The 19,206-nt window shown below is 37.7% G+C and overlaps 1 protein-coding gene across 1 annotated transcript in view; it reads right to left on the bottom strand.

The window, feature by feature from the left end:
• The window catches only part of SUPT3H (suppressor of Ty 3 homolog (S. cerevisiae)), a gene marked incomplete at its 3' end in the record, with an annotated part of 373,199 nt that extends 368,598 nt beyond the window's left edge, over positions 1-4,601 (bottom strand). The window contains exon 1 of the mRNA XM_008563607.1: positions 4,588-4,601. The remainder of the gene's footprint in view (positions 1-4,587) is intronic.
• Between the last annotated feature and the right edge of the window lie 14,605 nt (positions 4,602-19,206).

The following is a 19,206-nucleotide window of genomic DNA, read 5'->3' as shown; positions in this document are numbered from 1 at the left end:
CCTGATAAATGGCACAGAACAGGACCACTTTCCCAATATTAAAAATCAGTTGTTTTTACATAAAATTGGGTTACTTAATGGTTAACTTTTCAAAGATGTGGAAAACTTAGGAAATCAATTATATTCCCAAGAGTAAGAGATAAGCATATTTGACAAGGATGTCAAAAAGAGGAGCAGGTCCCTTAAACATCAAAATATTCTTCCAGTCTAGATTCACATTTTAGAAACATTAAATCTTATAAGAATTCTATATCAAACATAAACAATTCAACAAAATAACTGATGTGGTTGAAAACATAGCCTACGTGATAAAAAGAAAAAGAAATATTCACATCACAAAGAAATGATTACGTTTTGCAATGTTGAATATGCTAATTACCCTGATTGGAGCATCACACATTGTATACATGTACTGAAATATAACTCTGCACCCCATAAATACATACAGTCAACATGTTCCAATAAAAATTTTTTTAAAAATAAAAATAAATTTAAAACAGAAAAAGAAATGGGAGATTAACTGTAGGCATATAAAAACTAGATGAATTTAGAGTTTATAAAAGGTCTTTTACCTGTATTAGCTCACCTTTTTCCACAAGCACCATACAAGGCAAGTATTTCACTCTACCAATGAGGAAACTAAGAGTAAAAATATTGGCTGAAAGTCACAAACCTACCAAAAAACAGGCTTTGATGGATAAACAAACAACTGTAATAGACAAAAGTACAACTATGCAAATTTGTGGGAACAGGAACCACAGATATCTGAACAGGCTTCAGAACTACAGTTTGAAAAACACTAATTTCAGCGAAATTCCTCATTTTTCAGGTGAGGAAACTGAAGTCCAGAGGGGTTTCTTGAACTGCCCAAGGACATATCACTATTTATTGATACAAGCTGGGACTAAAAGGTCCCCTGACTCCTGGTCCAGAGTTCTTACAATGAAGAATATACAAATAAAAGTTTATTATAATTAACTCACAAGATCTCCACAATGTGTTTGTCATAGTAAACTTTGTTGTAAAATACCTGCCTATGCCAAACAACAGCGTACCAGTAAAGAGCTGGGCTCTGGAGTTCAAATACAGGCTTTAACAATTACCATGTGACCTTGGGCAAGTCATGTTACCTCCATGTCTCAGTTGCCTCATCCCTAAAACAGAGATTAAAAATACTCCTCTCCTGGCCTGTTAGCTCAGTTGGTTAGTGCATGGTGTTGATAGCACCAAGGTCCAGGGGTTGATCCCTGTACTGGCCAACAAAAAAAAAAGTTGGACAAACAATAGCAAAATAAACCTAATATAAGGAAAGGTAAGTTTTTAAAAAATACTCTTCTCATGGCTACATAAAATAATGTATGTAAAGCACTTAGGACAGTGCCTGGTAAATATAAAGCACTCAGTTCATGCTAACAATGATGATGATAATGACTCCAAACAAAACTATAGCTTCTTGAAACATCACAAAAAATTATCATTAAACAGTATTGTATATTCTCAAAGAAAGAAAGCTATGATTAAGAGTAATCTTTTAAAGACTAACATAATACAAATAAAGTGAAATATAGAGGATTCAGTCATAAAAGTACTATAGCATTTAAAATAGCAAAAGCAAATTTCAAGATTTTTTAAAGGTTTATATTTGTATAGTATTTTACACTTTATAAAATACATTTACTTAATTTCAATTTACTGCTCTGTGACTTCAATACAGAATTTTCTCAATTACCACAAACTATATGCCAAAGAGCATGTTATTTTCATGTTCATTATCTTATTTAACCTTCAATATCCATTACCTATCAGCCAGATATCAGAGCCAGTACTATAGTGCAAAAAAACCTGACATCCATTCCAGAAAATAAGAGCCTTGTGGGTACTACCTATGAGGTTGGAATAACATATTTGGACAAATAAATGAAATGCAGTATTTAGCACAGTAGTTGGAACACATCAAGTGCTCAAGAAAATGTTGGTTCTCCCTTAGCAGTAGTATGGAGTTGTTTTGTTTAGAGAATATATTATAACCAGATCAATGAAGTATCATTTCCGTGACTTACAATATTATTTGTAAACGAGAATTGTCTTCAATAATGGTGCCTATTATACACTATTTGTGCTGTTACACAAAATATACAACAATATTTGCAGATTTATGGTCACTCTTCACTGGAGGTAGTAGGAAGATGTGATAAAACCAATGAAATATTAAAATATTTGTAAAATAAGACAACAATGTATAAATGTAATTCTCTTTTGATGCCCACCAACAATCCTGTCAGAAGATGGGATGAGGTTAGGCACTAATTCCATTTTACTGATGAGGAAATTGAGGCTCAGAAAAGTTAAATACCTTAATTGAAATCACAAAGAGAATACGGCAGAAAAGAGCAAAAGCTAGGTTTTAGGAACTGGTTTTAAGTGTTCTTTCCACTAATCCACAGTATATATCACAGCATTAATCTCTCTCCCAGAGCTATTATTCAATAAACATAAGGCTATAGTAGCTATTATTTATTGAGCTTCACACCTAATACATCAAATGAGTTATTTCATTTAATCCTTATGACTCTAGAAGTAGATGCTATTACAATCTTCATTTCATAAATGAGGAAAGTTAAGCTTCTTACATTAAGTACTGTAACTTGCAAATTACATAGTAAGTAGCAGAGTGAGGACTGAAACCAAGTGTTACTGACTCTCGAAATATTTTATACACTACAGTATAAATTTAATTAATAATGCATTTAATTGAACTATTTATCCTTATTAATTAAGTGAACTATAAGCAAAATTCTTTAACATTTTAACACATAATAAACAAATTTCTGACTGATTTCACTATTCGACCTCACCATAAAATAAAACATGTCATTTCAAAATACTCAGTGTTCTGGTATGACCAACATGGCCTAACTTTCTTTGCAGCCCCCTACACCAAAAGATCATTTTTTCAGCGAGTATGAAAAACAAGCTGCCCAAGATTTCTATCCAAAGAAAATTTTTTTAATTACTAGTGGCTTAAATAGACAAGTCACTTGCTGGCCTTATTCCAGATATCTCATCTATTATTTAAGCACAAAAGCAACTAACTTTGTCACTGTTCTGAAGTATATTTCTGAGACTGAAATATGGCTAACCTTCTAAAACTATATATTACAAATTTCAACAAGCCTAAAAGTAGAGTGAACGAATTATTATGTGGTCCCAACTGGATGTTTAAGATAGTGAAAGGGGTTCTCTATTAATAATTATGCTGGGATAATCAGGCTTTAAACCATGACTGTCCCAGAAAAATTACAGTACACCCTACATAAGAGCAACTCATTCTGATTCTCTGCATAAGACTTATGCATAAGTTTCAGATCTAACAATTATCAAGAAGACCAAGGGCACCATCATACACTCAACAGGCCAGAGTTAAGGGAGCTATCTATAAAGTTTTTCTTAAAGTTTTATTTTCAAGCTTTATAACACTTGCCTGAAAAAGAAAAACAGATGCAAGTATTTCAAAGAAAGTAATCCTGTGAAACATCTATCACCAAATTTCACTTCAAAAATTTTGAATACAGATAACCACAAAACTACTTTTTAAATGTCCCAATGCTCAAAGGTTACTACTACAATTTATCAAATTGCTTTATTATACAAAAGTTAAAAAAAAAAAAAAGTACCATCTTTCAAATAGAAAAAACTTCAGGGACAAAAGAGATGAAAAGTTTTCAGTGAAACTAACCTAAGTGGCTAAAAAAAAAAAAAATAGTGGCAATTCATGATCACCATACAGTACAATAATTATAGAAAACTCCAGTTAGTATTGTTATGGCTCTCCCACTAAATCTGGCATTAGCTGTACAACCTAGGAGTTAAAAGAATGCCTTGCTTTAATTTGTCAAGCTGTAAATAAGTACTAACAGACCAATACTTTGAACTATAGTATTTGAGTGAAAAGAATTATTTGAATATAATTATGATTCCCTAAGGCAATAAATGTTTCAAGAGTTCGCTTCTCTGATTTAAAATTCAACCAAATCAAGAATTGGAAGGGCTCTCAAAATCCAGATTCTAGACCTATGCTGCCCAGTAAAGTAGCCAATAGCCACAGGTGGCTATTTAAATTTAATTTTAGATTTATTAATTTATTAATAAATAAAATTAAAAATTAAGTTCCTCAGTGACATCTGCCACATTTCAACTGCTCAAGAGCCATTGTAGCAAGTGGCTACCATATTGGGGTGGACTACAGAACATTTCCATCATGGCAGAAAGTTCTATTAAACAGTGCATCTCTGGACTTAGGCACACAATAGCACAATGAAATGCATTCTATTTCTGCAAAGTACTATCATGAAATTGTTCCTCCCATTCAGTCAAAGTCAGCCTCTTTAGAACATTCACCAGAAATTCCACCATCCTCTATTTGGTCTTCAGATAAATCTTTGCAGAGCGAATTTAATTCTTCTTCCAAGGTCTGCCTCTCACATATACTGAGACCTCAGGTCTTCTCCCACATAAATACATACTCATTTACTTCCAAAAAAATAGTATATAAGTTTCTATTAACCTCATGGAGATATGCTAACTTACCACGTGTACAATAACATTATGGCCAGGATCATCTCTGAGTGTCAGATACTATATTCCACTGTCCCCATAACTTCCCTCTCACTTCTAGGACCAAGTGTTCTGATTGAAATCAGAAAAATAAGGTCAGTAACTCTGAACTCTTAAAACATGGAGATCAAAAGTAACTGTAATTGGGCCGGCCCGTGGCGCACGGCCAAGGCGGATGTACGGTGGCCGGCCCGTGGCGCACTGCTACAGTGCGCAGCTTGGGAGCACAGCGACGCTCCCGCCGAGGGTTCGGATCCCACATACAGACCAGTTCCCGCTCACTGGCTGAGGCTGCGCGTCCCGCGTGGAGAATGAGGGGGTAGAGATGGTGCGGTTTCTGCTGCTGCGGCCCGGGACACGCTTGGATGGGTGCGGGGGTGGGCAGAGAGTGCAGAAAGGAAAAAGGTGACTCGGCTGTGTGGAGGGGGGGCGCAAAATGGCGTGAGCCAGACTCTGTGGGGCGGGGGTTGAGGAGACAGAGGAGGTAACGATACGGATGCCCCCACCAGTGGCGGCGCGGGCGCATGCGCGTTCGACCAGGTGGCGCGCGGAGCGTTTAAGGTGTAATGTCTCACCTAACCCTCACAATTCTGAACTGGGCTATTGGGATCCCCATTTTACACACCAGAAAACAGGCAAAAACAAGCTACGTAATTTCTCCAGGGGTCACAAACGTGGATTCACCCAACAGAGAACACAGTCGATGTTTTTCTTTTTCTGGATGATACTCTTCCACTAACACTACCTAAATCTCCCATCTTGCCATAAAACAACTATTTTCTTCTTTAAGGGTTCAACCCACCCCCAACAACAGCCGAAAGGTGCTTCTTCTTATTAGCACAACCCAGCATCACCACTGCCCAGCTCCCCCCGCCCCACGCCCACCCGCCGACGGGGAGGAGTCAAGAGTCAACGCCACACTCTGCTGTGGAACCGGGAGCTGCGCCGGGCCAACGCCTCACGTAGCCGCCCTCCCTTCAGCCCTGCAGCACAGACGCCAATTACTCCCCCGCGGCCGCCCTCGGACCGGGGCCAGGGCGTGGCCGGCGCAGGGGCACAGAGACGCGGGGCTCGCCGCGCGGCGTCCCTTCCGGTTCCCTGTCCTCTCCCCCCGACCCCCACACCCTCCCCCACACCCTCTACAACCTCTGCTTTAAGGACACTTGTAGGCACGGCTGCGCGTCCCGCGTGGAGAATGAGGGGGTAGAGATGGTGCGGTTTCTGCTGCTGCGGCCCGGGACACGCTTGGATGGGTGCGGGGGTGGGCAGAGAGTGCAGAAAGGAAAAAGGTGACTCGGCTGTGTGGAGGGGGGGCGCAAAATGGCGTGAGCCAGACTCTGTGGGGCGGGGGTTGAGGAGACAGAGGAGGTAACGATACGGATGCCCCCACCAGTGGCGGCGCGGGCGCATGCGCGTTCGACCAGGTGGCGCGCGGTCTCTGGTCTGGCGCAAGCTACTTCCGCCACGCTCGCAGGGGGCGGAGCGTCGTGCGCGGCTCCCAGGGCCTGGCGCCGGCGGCGCTGAGCCACGCGGCGGGCCTTAGAGCGGGCGTACCTGGGAGACTTGTGGGAATGAGTTGAGAACCAAAGGGTGTGCAAAATCCGGACTTGAATTATTTAGGAATGAGGCTGAGAGGGCTAGCATTTTTGAAGGGTTCAGTGACCGACGCTGGAAGTTGGTTTTCAACTCCAGGACAGAGATTGCCCGATGTAAGCTTTTCTTCAGGAATTGTAGTGAACAGGGATCTCAGCCGGATTGTGCTTTTAGAATGGTGAAGGGAAATGGAGAGGTCAGAAAGACCCGCTCCCCCAAAGGACCGCGATGCCAGAGTGTGGACATGGAACCCTTTCTGGGACGGCGAAACACCGACTCTTCCCCGGCGTCCCGCACACTGTTATCCCTACCCTGCCCTTGAACAAATCATTCGAGAAGCAGTGAGAGACGGTCTGCAAGTAGTTTTTTCCCACTCCTTTCACTAAGCTCAGGCGTTTAACGACTATGTCTTTGTTACTGAAAACTTTTCCCTTTTTGAAGGCTTTTTATGGATCATCCTGTATTTACTTTTCCTGGGGATTTTGGCATGTTCCTCATTTTTAAATCTTGCTCCCCCAATATTGAACTCTCACATTGATCGATACAGATGTAATTCTTTAAATAATACAATTGTAAGACAATGGTTTTGGTTGCTTGCACTCTTTATATTATCTGAAGTCTTAAATTTTTAACATTGTTCTCGGCTGCTTAGAGAAGAAAACTGATTATCCATGCTCACATGCGCTTCTACTACGTCAAATATAAAATATTTATAAAGATTCAACTATTAACCTTCACCAGGTCTTTTTAAGCCTTCCTTTAGTTATTTTCTTGCCTATGAATGTATGCATTCTGAAATAATCCCTTTCTTCCTCCTATTTATGTTGTTTACAATGAACAACATATTGGTTATTTCCTCTGTGGCTTCTAGTTGAGTTTTCTGTTAACTTCGTGAATGGTTCTCTTTAATCTCCCCAACACTTCAGTATTTGACAAATACTTAAACTACCAAAGGAATAAATATATTTAGGATATGAGAGCTCAGCATAATGTGTAAATCAGGGCTCAATTCAATGCTGGGCAAAGTGTGCAGAATAAAGGAAAGTAATAGAGAGAATTGTCATTAAGTTCTTAAAAAGGAAGACTGGTTTATACAATATTTGAAAAGTTCTTTTGAGCTCATTGCCAAGAAAATAGTTAAGAGAAAATTATCACATCTAAATAAATATAATTCAAAGCAGATCTTTTCAATTATAGTTACGTTCAATTAATGTTGCCATAGTAGTTCTCGCATGGGAGTTTCACCTGCATCAGACAGACACCATATTCGACATAATTTACCAGAATAGAAGATCTTCTTCTTACTCTCAGGCTACTAGTGTGTAATCTATGTAAATCACACACAATAGGAATTAAAGAAAATGAGGTATGGAGAAAGGAAATCGAGCTAAACAGGGCACTGGTACAGGGAACTTAAAAATTTAAGAAATTGTGGATTGTGCTGTTGGCAGAGATCTTAGCTCTGAAGTCGCGTGGGTTATCCTAATGCTCCTACTTCCTGGAATATGTTAAAATCCATTTTTTGAATGTTGATTTAGCCATAACTTTGCTTGTAGTTTGAGAGCGTTGCTGTACACAAAGGGTCAAAAATATTTTTCCATTAAATTAATATCAAATATCCTAAAATATCAGATTTAAAACAGTGAAGCTGTTGCTGAAGTTAAGGCTTTGATGACAAAGACCTCTCAGAAAAATAAGTGATTTCCAAAGCATGTGGGGAAAACACATCAGGAGACCAAGTGAATTCATCACACCACAAAAATGTCTCCATCCTCTGGACCAAGTCATTAAAGGAAAATGAAGCATTGTTAGTGTAGCCTTTAACATTCCTCTGGCATGATAACCTTCGCATAAACTTACTAGCAGAAAGAGAAAGTGCACATATCTAAGTAAAAACACCAATTGGCTTCTTAAAATGATTAAATTAGGTAATAAAAGAATCTCTCATTCTCAAAAGAACAGCAGAAGTCATGGGTAATATAGAACCAACTCTGATAATGTGGTTTCTCCTCATGTAGATGCCATGGGAATGGTTCACTTCAGGAGACCTGTAAATTCTTACTCTGTTGTGATTTGTGACTCTTATTTGTTGGGGTGCCTGTGGAGACTTTATTTTCCTATTGTATTAGTCCATTTTTTTGTGTTGCTATAACAGAATACCTGAAACTGGGTAATTTATAAAGAACAGGGGTTTATTTGGCTTACAATTCTGGGACAGATGTATCTGGCCTGGGCTTCAGGCTGCTTCTACTCATGGCAGAAAGCGGCAGCTGGCAGTTATAAGCAGGTCACACAGTGAGAGGAGAGGTAGCAAGAGAAAGGGAAGGGAGGTGCCAGGGTCTTTTAAACAACCAGCTCTCACAGGAACTAATAAAGTGAGAACTCACTACCCCCAGCCCCCAGGGAAGCATGAATCCATTCATGAAGGATCCACCCCCATGACTCAAACAGCTCCCAACACTGCTACATTGGGGACCAGACTTCCACATGAGTTTTGGGGGGATAACACATCCAAACTCTATCACCTATTTATCAATTATTTTATCCTTTGCTGTATTTGCCTTAGATTGTTAATGCTTAAATTAGTATCATGGAAATAAACTGGGTAAAGTTACATAGTTTAGAATTGCATATTGCAATTATTGGTGCATTCAATTAATTTTCTGGCATCGAGAACTATTTTTCCATTGCAATTTCAAAGGTGCCTTATTTAGTTTTTAGAGCAAGTCGTTCTGACCCAAAAGATTACTTGTCTCTGTGGTACCTGGGCAAGTCACTTAACACCACTCAGCCTAAGTTTTCATATCTGTAGAATGAGATGATTGAACCAAATGAACTAAAATCTTGCAGTCCTGAAATTTTATACTCCTTTGAAATAGGAATGGCCAAAAGATAGATACTAAAGTTGCACAGAATAATTTCAGCATTTGCACTGCCAAAAAGTACATGAACATGCAGGGCTCTTGCTTTAGACCAACTTGGATGATCAGGTGATAGTATGCATTTCAAAAGAATAACAAAGGAAAAATATATCACATTTACTGATACACTAGAGGGAGTGGGAAGTCAAATTATTCATATATTCTCAAGTTAGCTTCCCCTAATTCCAATTGCATTTATGTATTTCAAAGTAGGAAGAGCAACACAATGATAAGAGAAGAAATGTTTAAAAATTGCAGTACAAAATAGCTTGTAAAACTGTAATTATGATTATCCTCTTGGGGACCTCTCATTGGTTAAAGAGAGGTTTAACACTACAAGTTCTCTTAAAATTACTGCTTGGCTACTGAGAAAATGATCACGTTTTTTGAGAGTCAGAATGGGGAGGGAATCATAGAATATCAGGGTTTCAAAGAGCCCTTGAGCTCTCCAGGCACATGGAAATTTAGTTGGTCCCATTCCGATGGAATAATACTCTTGTACTGGAAACAATTTTTCCATTTCAATGTATATTATTGTGAGCCTACCATGTGCCTGACACTCTTCTAAGAGCTGCAAATAGCAGTGAACAAAATAGACAAAAATCTGTGCCAACAGCAAACTCACATTCTAGTATGAGGAGTTAGACAAGAAACAAGATAAATATCTAACTTGTATAGTATGTTAGAAGGCCATGAGCTTTATGGGGAAAAAGATTATAAAACAGGGAATGATTATGAAATGAGACAAAGCACAGGAGGAATGGGGGAGTTGTAATTTTTAAATTGGGCAATGGGAGTAGGCTTCAGTGCAAAAGTGGTATTTGAATAATGACTTGAGGAAGGTGGAGGAGATATCTGTAGACAGCTGAAGAAAAGGCATTCCAGACAGTGAGAGCAGTTTATTTCCAGGTTCTGAGGTGTGGATAGGTCTGGTAAGTTGAAGAAACTGCCAGGAGACCATTTTAGCTGAAAAAAAAAGTGACCCAGAAACAAAATAGTGTGACATGAGTTCAGAAAATATTAGGAGACCAGCTGGTAGAAGACGTTGTGGGCCTGGGACTCAGAAACTATTGGCAGAGGATTAACATCATATGATTTTGGCTTGAAAATGGTTCCTCTGGCTGCTGAGTTGAAAAGAGTCTGCAGAGTGACGGATCTTATTGTAGTAACCCAGGCAAAATGTGATGGTAAATTGTAGAAGGGTTGTTACAATAGAGGCCTTAAGTCATGGATGGACTTGATATATTTTGGAAACCAGTATGATTTGCTGTCAGATTGGATTTAGGGTTCTAGAGAAAGAGAGGAATCAGAGATGATCGAGTATTTGTCCTGAGAAACTGGAAAAATTAATTTGACTACATTAGCAGAGATGGGAAAGACGGGTTGGATGGAGTATGTTGGGCTGGTACAAGAGATCAAGAGTTCACTTTGGGGAGTAAACAAGTAATTAAGTACAGTGTGTATTATCTTTAATGTTTTTGCCATCATAGATAACTTCTTGTGGAAATGAAGGAAAATTTGGATTTATAACATTTTATTATAAGTAATTAGTTTCTAATCCTGTTTGTATAATAAAAGCTCATCTAAACCTGTCTAACATATGTCAAGGAATATTTTCCTTTTGTTTTAAGAAAATGTGAGAAAAAAAAAAGAAACTGTGAGAAAATCTAAACATCCCCTTGTTTAAAAAAAATTAAATTAAAAAAAAAAAGGTTTTTTGATCTATCAATACCCGAAAGTAAAGAATAAAGTTGAGACAAATATGTAGAAACATGAGTTCCTCAAAGTATTTTCATAGAAATATTTAAACATGAACTGACCTGTTAGCTCAGTTGTTTAGAGTGCTGCCTTATAACGTCAAGGTCAAGGGTTATGATCCTCGTACCAGCCAGCCATCAAAGAAAGAAGAAAAAAAAAAAAAATACTTACATGTAAAACTGGATCTATTTCAGTGAACTATTCAAATAAGTGTCTCCCTTTCCTATTATACATAAAAACAGGGCCAAAAATTAATTTGTGCCATGTGAAATAAACCACACTATGGCTAATGGAACCTGCTATTCCTATTTCACACTCTGAAGCTGGATGCAATAAATCTATTTTGACTCAGATCATTTGTTAAATGCTCAGATTATTGGTTAAATAGTGATAAGGGAACTGTATCCATAGGTTTGACTAAGTTACTTTTGTTTTTATTTTTAGCTTTTTACAGATGCAGCATATGCTGTATTTTTCTCTTTCCATAATATATTTAAAACAACTTCATTAACTCAGTTGGGTATAGTACAAAAAATACGTGCTTTCTGCCACCTATTAACCATAATACCCTGTACGAGTTGTTTAATCTGTCTGAAAATAAGTGTCTTCCGCTGTAAAATAGGGGTAAGAATACTTATGTGGTAGAGTTGTTATCAGAATTTAAATGGAAAGTCCCGGACACATTGAAAATGCTCCGTAATTTATAGTTGTTGTTTTCCAGTTTTTAATTAGTTATTGAGTAATTTTATAATGTTTATATTTTTAATACATTAGACATGAGAACATTAAACACAAAAACTTTAAGTATCAGGGTTTTTTTTTTTCTTAATTCAATAAATTTATGTCCTTGTGACAATTATTATTTTAACAAACATTTATTGAGGGCCCACTAAGTATACTAGTGGATATAGAGGTGAATAACAAGAGTCTCTGCCCTCAAAAAGACTTCTTACTGATGAACTTAGGAGAGATCAGTAAGAGCAAAGGCACTGTGATGATACATAGCCCAAACGTTAGCTGAGATCTCCTTCACTTTTAAACTCTAGGTTAAGATTGGCTTGAACCTCCATTCCACCTCATTTGCAAGCCTAATGCCCAACCCAAGATTTTTTCATATTTCTGGAGAGCTAATGTTCTCACAGTTCCTCTAGCCCTGAACTTCCACTTATGCTAAATTAGTGAGGTTCATGGATGAGCTGCCATCTGTCCTTATTTCACAAACATCCACTCAGGTGTGGAATTTAGCCCTGTTCCTAGATTTCACCCAAAAGCATTTTCACAAAGCTTTGTGTGGGCACAGCAGATTAACTAAAGTTTTGAGATGATGAAAGGGGGTTTACATCACAGAAATACAACTTAAAAGAAAATTCCGATTCTTAAAAGCCCTCCTGCCACACTGCCATGGTTCTCCACAATGTCCTCCTTTCTTCTTTCTACTCAACCCTTCTCTGCTGTTCCCCACCCACAAATTCCTATTTATTTCCAATGCTGAGTATTTTGGTTACCTCTTTTTTATTTGTTTGTTTAAATTTCAGCAGCCCCAGTCCTTGAGTGCTTCCTGGTCACCCAGCAGCTTAGTGGTGTATTTTCTTAAACAATTTGAAGACCATTTCCTTCAGAACTATCAGCTCTACAGTAAATTGTTTTACCTCCCTATGTATAAATCGTAGCAGACACAATTAGGGAGTAGTCATCTGAGGTCACTAAGTGTTGACAAGAGCAGAAAAAGATGTCAAGGAAGGCAACCTCTCTGAGCTTCAGTTGCCTCATCTGTAAATCAAGGGTAATGATATGAACTTCAAAGTCTTGTTATGATTACATGAGAATGTAAAGTGCCTCACACTAATAAGTACTTAATAAATGTTGTTTTTGATTGTTATTGTCATTATTTTTGAGAGGGTGATTCAAAACTCAGTTTTGAAAGGTGAGTACTAGTTGAATAAAATGGGGGAGGATAATTTAAACAGAGGGAACAGCAGTAGCAAAGTCACAGTGTGTTAGAAGGAATTGCAAGTTGTCCAGCATGGTGGGATCATAGAATATAAGAAGGGAAGCTAGGAATTCGGCAGGGGCCAGATCAAAGAAAGTCTTGTGTATTGCATTAAGGAATTTGGGCTTTATCTAATAAAAAATGAAAAGCCTTTGAAGGATTTTTTTTTAAATGTAATGACATGGTGAAATCTGCCTGTTAGAAAGTCGGCAATAGTGTGCATGAAAGATTGGAAGGTGCTAACAATTCAGGAAATAGATGATATGTACTAGAGCTAAGTCAATAGAGTGAAAAACAATAGAAGATGACAGGTGGGAGAAACACTAAGGAAATAGAACTTTATAGGACTTAGTAATAGGATTTGAGGATAGAAGTAAGGTAAAGAGGGAAGTCAAGGATGTTTTTAAGGTTTCTTGACTTACTGAGTGGGTGATAATGCCATTTATCAAGACATTTATTCTAGTATCAATACTAGAAGTAGCAGCTTTAGACATGTTGTGTTTAAGGTAACTACAAAATCCCAGGTGGCTACAACTAGTAGCCAACTGGAATATTCAGACAGAATGATGGGGATAGAAGCTAGAATAAAGTCTGGGACTTGGGTCCACTCAGGTGGACATTTAGATTTAGGAACAAGTGACATACAGAATACATCATTTCACACACATCACTCAGATATGAAGCTTAGCCCTGTTCCAAGATTTGGTCTCAAAATATTCTCACAAGGATCTGTGTGGGCACAACTGAAGCTGAGGGAGATAATGAAATGACCAAGAGAGTGCATTGAACAAAGAGAAAAGAGCCAAAGGTTGAATCCTGAGTATTCACTGGGAGGGGAGGAGTCTACAAAGAAAACTGAGAGGATTAGTGGTGTCTCAGAAACCAGGAGAGCCGAGTTTCAAAGGGAAATATTAATGATACCAAAATGAGAATTAGGCTTAGATAGATTTAGCCAGTTCAAGATGACCTTTGGCAAAACAATTTCGATAAAGTGGTAGAAATAGAAGCTTAGTTGTAGTGACTTGAAAAGGAAAGAGTAGACAAGGAAGTGGAGAAACCAAGTTTCTTATTCTTTCCACGAACTTGGCCTGTGAAGGAGAAAAAAAAGTAGCTAGAGAAATATTCAGGGCCATGAGATAGAATTTCCAAGATCAAGAGACTTGAAATCATTACAGGTTTTGGAAAAGAAGCTTGTAAAGAGGGAAGGTTTGAACACTTGGGATAGAAGAGGTCCAATGACAAAATTGCTAGGACACAAGATGGAATTAGACCCTGGGAGAGACAACCCAGGAAGTGGGATGAGCCTTAAAATGGAAAAGGGATAGACTGGAAAAAAAGAAATAAGAACTTGAAGCAGTTCATACCTGATGACCCCAATTTTTCCTGTTATGTAAGAAATAAACTATTTTTCTAAAAAAGTGGAAATGACAGAGTAAATGCTGTATTGGGTGATAAGGTTTTGTTGAACTGCTGCAGGGTATGAGAGAATGATAACTAGAGGTTTGTTAAACTGAAGCTAGCTCAGGGTATAGAGCAGTGGGTCTCGAAGTATAGTTGCATCTGCTTTTGTTAGAAATGAACATTTGGGCCCCAGCCCACACCTACAGAATCAGAAACTCTGGGGGCAGAGCTCAGCAATCATCCTTAACAAGCCCTCCAAGTGATTTTGAAGGATACTGATGTTTAAGAACCATTTACACTAGAGCTTCTACAGAATTTGTGACTTCCCCAACTAGCAAGCAAAGGATAAGGCACCAACTATGCTACTTGACCCCATTCTAATCATTTTTTAGTAATATATTCCATATTGCAATAAAATATACTTATTTGGAACAATATCCTTAAGGATTTTTTTAAAATACTGGTTTCTCTCTAGAAATGGGTGTCACACAAGATTTAAAAATTTGAAGAAAAAGATTCCTTTCTTCCAAGTTTTACAAAGCAAATACTATAAAATTAAAATCTTGCCTCTCTAGTCAATTTTTACGTTTATAATAGAGAAATAATAAAATTGTTGTTCACTGCATCAAAAATATTCACTGACTCACTCTATAGTAGCATTTCTTAAATTATGCTCCATCACTGGTGTCATCCCATTCTAACTAAATAATGGTTTTCATTTCCCAATTCTTGAAGGAAAAGTTTATGAATTAAATTTTTTCAGTTTTAAGTTATTCTCCCATTAATTTTTCTTAAACTTTTCGTCCTTGCTACTGCTTATCTTGCAGCAAGTACTAATAGGTGATAAAATAAGTGAATAGTAAATGAATATTAATGAAACTTAAAGTTAGCCAGGCATGTTTAGTTGAATAGTTTCTCTTTAATTGGACACATGTTCATGATTATGATTTTTATGTTACATACCAATAATAAAGTCATTTTCTACTGCCATTGTTCCAACAATGTTGCCATTGCTTAAATATTTGTAACCTAGGGCCGGCCCAGTGGTGCACTGCTACAGTGCGCCGCTTGGGAGTGCGGCAGCGCTCCCGCCGAGGGTTCGGATCCCACATACAGACCGGTTCCTGCTAACTGGCTGAGCGAGGGGCGGGCGCAGCACCGAGGGTTGCGATCCCGTTGCCGGTCCCGGTCCGGTACGGGCGCGACACTGAGGGTTGCGGTCCGTTGCCGGACACCAAAAAAGACAAAAAGGAAAAAAAAAAAATATTTGTAACCTAACTTGGAACTACTTTCATGATCTAGGGAATGTTCTTTTGAATATCCTAAACAATAGAAAGGTCAACAGACTCGTGGTCTAGAAGGACCTTAAAGAATTATTTTACAGCAAAATATGTATGTGGGTGATCAAGCTGATTTATCCAGGTATTCCTTGCTAAAAGAAATATGACATAATATGTAGAAATCCATATTTACAAACCATAGGTGCACAGGCAGAACACAGTGAGATTTTCCCAATTACTTACAGATAAAACTAACGTCTGAAAGTTAATTTGTACAATAAGTAAATGGATTACAGTGGGGATATATAGATCCAAGGCCACAAGCCTTAATTATAACCTGATTAAAATGTTATATAAACAAGAAGAGGGGTTAGTCATGAAGCATAGAAAAACAAAATTAGAATGCATTAGCATGGCACATACCAATACTGTGGAGGTAAGTGGGAAGTAGATAAATGGTTAGGCTATCAGAATTCTAATATCATTTTAAAATTCAAATTATATAGCTAACTTCCATTATCCTGATTCTCTTATGACCAAGCAATCTTCAAATAGTTTGGATTCCATGAATATTATGGCTTTCAACTAATATGATGGCTTCCATGAATAATATTTTGCTTCCAAATAATACAATGAACAAGTTGATAGAAAGGTTTATTCCACCCAACAGTTGTATGTCTTCATTGCCAATCAGTAACTCAGCATTTTGCTTTTTATGCTGGGTCTCTTATATGTTAAGAGGTGAGTTAGCTCTGGAATGGTGATATGTTTCCTGGCCAGGAGGGTGAGGCAAATCCCAAACTAGAACTCCACTCAGAGGTTTAGGTAACCCTCTTTGGTAGCATACCAACCTGGAAATCTGCCTTTCTTCTGAACAACTACAGGAAACATATACATTACCATGTGCTTATTCACTTCATAAAAAGATCATTTGCTTTAAGCAAAGATCTTAAAACACAGAAAACTTAAAGAGGATGAGAAACTGAGAAGAAACTTCTGAGTTCAGTGAGATATTCTTTAATGTTGACATACCTAGTCTTGATGGTGTGATGGGGGTGTAAATGTGAATGTACTGAACAGATCATTCATTTGAGAATTTAGCAGTTAAAGGAAGGAAGAAGAGATGAAAAGTGGAAAGGGTGATTGGGTAAATGGAAAGAGGTTTCATTGTATTTTTTTTCTCATGAAAAGGAAACTAGATCAGGAAAAATGAGAAATAGCCAATGGAAATAGAGATATAAATGTCATAGGGAAAAAGAGAGATGACTAGGAATCCAGACTGCCTAACTAGATTTGGTTTGTGGGGCAAGGGAGTACATCTTGTTTGGGGAAAATGCCTTCAAAATTACTCTGAAATATAACATTTAGGTACTTTTTAAAAAATGCATAACTTCATTACTATAGAATAGTTTTATACTCACTTCCCTCTGATCAAATATCTCTCAAATTTTATTCATTTATCAGATATGAATGAAGTGCCTCTCACAATTAAAAGAGCAAGAAAGATGCGACCTCTGTCCTAGAGGGGCTTACAGTCTAATGGGAGAAATGGACTTCTCAACAAATCATTGTGGGTCTTATATGTGTAAAACATACTACGGAAGCATAGAGGAGATGAGTTTTACTTTTTAAATATTTAAATAATACTTCAAAACTATATAACCTATTTGATTAGTGGTTTAACTCCTTTCTAGGTTCCCATCCTCATCTGTAGGCTCCAGTATAGTGAGGCTTTAATACTTGCTTCCAGTTGATTAAACCAACATGTGTTTCCTTTGTTCTACAGCATAAATAGTACTAGAGAGGCTCTAAGGAATTCAGAATTACATACTACACAGTCCCTGCCTTCAAAAAATTTGCAGTCCATTTGAGGAGATTAATGCTTATAGAAATTTTATTTTCTACTATTTATATTTAAATCTATTCTAGTTTCTCTTCTTAAAAAGGAAAATAATTAGGTTAAACAGCCACCTTTAACAATTCTGCGGTATTTCTCAGACAGGAGAGACTTTCGATGGGGGGAGTCAGAAAAGCAAGAAGAGAGACCAAGAAATAGTAAAGTTAATTTCTAGATGTACAAATTACCTAGAAATTCGGGGTGTAGAAATCACCTACAAAGTGCTTACGTGTAAATTTTTTGGGTTATTTATTTTGAGTGGTGTTCTCTGAGCTTCCTAGTCTGTGGTTTGGTATCTTTCATTAATTTTGGAAAATTCTCAGCCATTATTACTTCAAATATTTCTTCTGTTCCTTTCTCTCTTTCTTCTTCTTCTGGTATTCCCATTACAAGTGTTACAACTTTTGCCATTGCCGTGCAACTGTGTGACAATTTTGTTCTGATTTTTTTCATTGTTTTTTTTTTTTTCTTTACTTTTGAGTTTTGGAAGTTTCTATTGACGTATCTTTAGGCTCACACATTCTTTCTTTGTCTGTGTCGTATATACTGATGAGCTCATCAAAGCATTCTTCATTTCTGTTGCAGAGTTTTTGATTTCTAGCATTTGGGTTTCCATCTCTCTGCTTATAATACCCATCTGTTCTCACATTATCCACTTATTTCCCACTAGAGTCCTTAGCATATTTATCATAGTTGTTTTAAATTTCCAGTCTGATAACTTTAAAGTCTCTGCTGTATCTGAGTCTGTTTCTGATGCTTACTTTATCTCTTTGGACAGTGTTTTTTTTTGCTTTTTTGCATGTCTTATAATTTTTTGTTGAAAAATCACATATGATATACTGGGTAAAAGGAAGCTAGGTAGATAGGCCTTCAGTTGAGGTTTTATGTTTATCTGACAGGAGTTGGGCTATGTTTACTTTTTCCTCTGGTGTCCTCTCCTGTTGTCTTTGGGTTTTCCTACAGACTCCTTCTTAATTAGGGTCTGAAGCTTGCAGTTCTTTCAGTTGTGATCCTCTGTTAAGATACAGGATCATGACTGATGTGATGATAAAGCATGAGGGCAGGGAAGTTGTTCTCCAATCCTATTATTAGGTTTCAGTCTTAGTGATCCTCTGTCCCTGGACTGTGACCTTCACAAACGCTCTCTCATCTTCTCTTCCTATATACCCCACACCCCATTAAGTTAGATAGAAGGACTAAAGGGGGCTGGACTTGGGTATTTCTTTTCCCCTAGTCAGCTAGGCTCTGATAGTTTCCCTTGAAGGCAAGCCTTTATTAAATAGAACAGAGTGTTCTGAGTATATTTCAAATGTTTACTCCCTCCTCAAGGGGAATCTGGAAGGTATTTTTCCCTAATCTTTATGTTGCGAACTCAGTGGGACTCCTGGAGGTAAAACTCAGGAATGTGGGACCCCCACTAAGGATAGGCCTCCTGGATATATGTATTTGCCCTGGGACCTCAATTCTCTGATTCATCTAAGAATGACGGATTTTCAGTTTGTTCAGCTTTTTCTTATTGTGAGAATGGGAGTGACAACTTCCAAACTCTTTATATGTTGGACTGGAAACTGGAAGTCTACTCCAATCTCATATATAGAAATAATTGATGAATATTAGAATTCTAGCATCTATCAGTTGAAGCCACTCTGGTACTTAATGGTAGAATGGCACACTGTTTTATACTCATATCTAGTTGTTAAATGTCCTAGGTACTAGGTTATTTAGCTGAATCACTCAACCCATCTGAGCTCA

Source organism: Galeopterus variegatus, unplaced genomic scaffold, assembly GCF_000696425.1.
Source record: "Galeopterus variegatus unplaced genomic scaffold, G_variegatus-3.0.2 Scaffold175, whole genome shotgun sequence".
NCBI classification, from domain to species: Eukaryota; Metazoa; Chordata; class Mammalia; order Dermoptera; family Cynocephalidae; genus Galeopterus; species Galeopterus variegatus.
This window is presented reverse-complemented; position numbering and strand designations above follow the sequence as displayed.